The sequence below is a fragment of the Nanorana parkeri genome, unplaced genomic scaffold, assembly GCF_000935625.1.
Source record: "Nanorana parkeri isolate BGI_ZX_2015 unplaced genomic scaffold, ASM93562v1 scaffold897, whole genome shotgun sequence".
NCBI lineage: Eukaryota > Metazoa > Chordata > Amphibia > Anura > Dicroglossidae > Nanorana > Nanorana parkeri.
Genome location: NW_017307165.1, coordinates 161,005 through 162,611, shown reverse-complemented (window position 1 = coordinate 162,611; position 1,607 = coordinate 161,005).

Genomic DNA, 1,607 nt, shown 5'->3' with positions numbered 1-1,607 from the left:
AGTAAATAATCTGTGTACCTCAATATGCCTACATATTGAAGGGGGTGCGGTGCCGGAGAATGACCTCCCTATGTATCACCAATATCCATACACCCCCACCAGCCCCCCAATACCTCCCCATGAGTATTCATACACTGAGGCTGTGTGTTTATTCTAAATGTGCCTCAACACATTAGGAAATGGCACGGCACACCTTGTGCTGCACTATAGTATAGGTTTGTGTCTAAAGTGCTGTGACACTTAACATGGGCCCCAATACAATACACACTGTACGGGTGTAGAAGGGGGACACTGATCACACAAAATGTGTCAGCTCCCCTCCCCCCAGGCCTCATTTAGGATGGAGAAGTACATACAGGCACTTCCTGTCCCTGAAATAGGCAGGAAGTGTGGAGGAATTTCCACAAGCTGAAGAAAAAATCCCTTTAGTCGTCACCAGGCGTCCCAACTGGAGATATTTTCCCTCACTTCCTGTTCAAGTGACAGTAGTTTCCATATGCCTCTGCTCTTAGCCACGTCATACGCAGGCCGACTGCACAGGAAGTAACTTGTGTGCTTATAAATGTTTCCCTTCGCTCACCTCTGTTATCCCCGTTTATTAAAAGGAACCTGCAATCCTCATCTTTCCTTTATCAGGAAGCCACTGACCCGGAAGAAACATCCAACCGAACTTCCAGCTCAGCTAATTAAGGGTAAAGATGACTTCTTCCCTTATGCTGACAGGTTCTCGTTGTGTATCCCCGGGAAGAATCTCTACTGCCACATTAACTCACCCGGTTCCTCCACCGGACTGCGTCTCGCTTCCGGTGTGTGGCAGGAAGCGGCACCAGGGGAAGCTGGGAGATGTAGTCCGGGGAGGAGTCATGTAATTCCCGTGTGCCCCGCCCAGCACTTTACATAGAACGGTGATCCCGGGCTCCATATATGGGACAGTGAGGGTCACGTGTCCGGTACATACATTGTTATCATGGATTGTAACATTGTATACATGGTTCTTATTGCTCTGTGTCTGTTCTGGACAGGAAGTGATGGGAAATAAAAAATGGTACTGTCACCAGACCAGGAAGTGAGGGTAAAGCGTCCAATGGGGACACTTATTCTGGTGACAACTATATGAGTATTTACTGCCTCTTCCTGTTGTGTCTCCCGGACAGGAAGTAATGGTAACTATCACCAGCGGGGACACAAATTGAAGTCAAGCCTTCTCTGCTCCTTTCAAAACCAACCGAAGATTAGCGCTGCATTTGCTGTAATAGAACACACGCACTACACCACGGTATATGTCTGCACTCTGTTGTACAAAATGGCGCTCACACGCGTTGCCTGTGTTCTCCACTCATAATGAATGAAGCCCATGTACTAAGTGGGAGGATGACACTCCTCTGACCCCCAGAGCTGACACTCAGCCTTCCATGGCCCCGAACCCTGACTGAGCCTTCAATGTGGGGAAGGATCGGATTTTCTCTATGGGGGAGATTTCCATCACTTCTTGTATGAGTCAGGTGACCACCTCTGACATTATACTATTTCCTGTATGAGTGTCACAGGGACAGGAAGTGAGGAGGACACACCAGACACACATTTGAACTCTTCCCCCCACTCCTCCC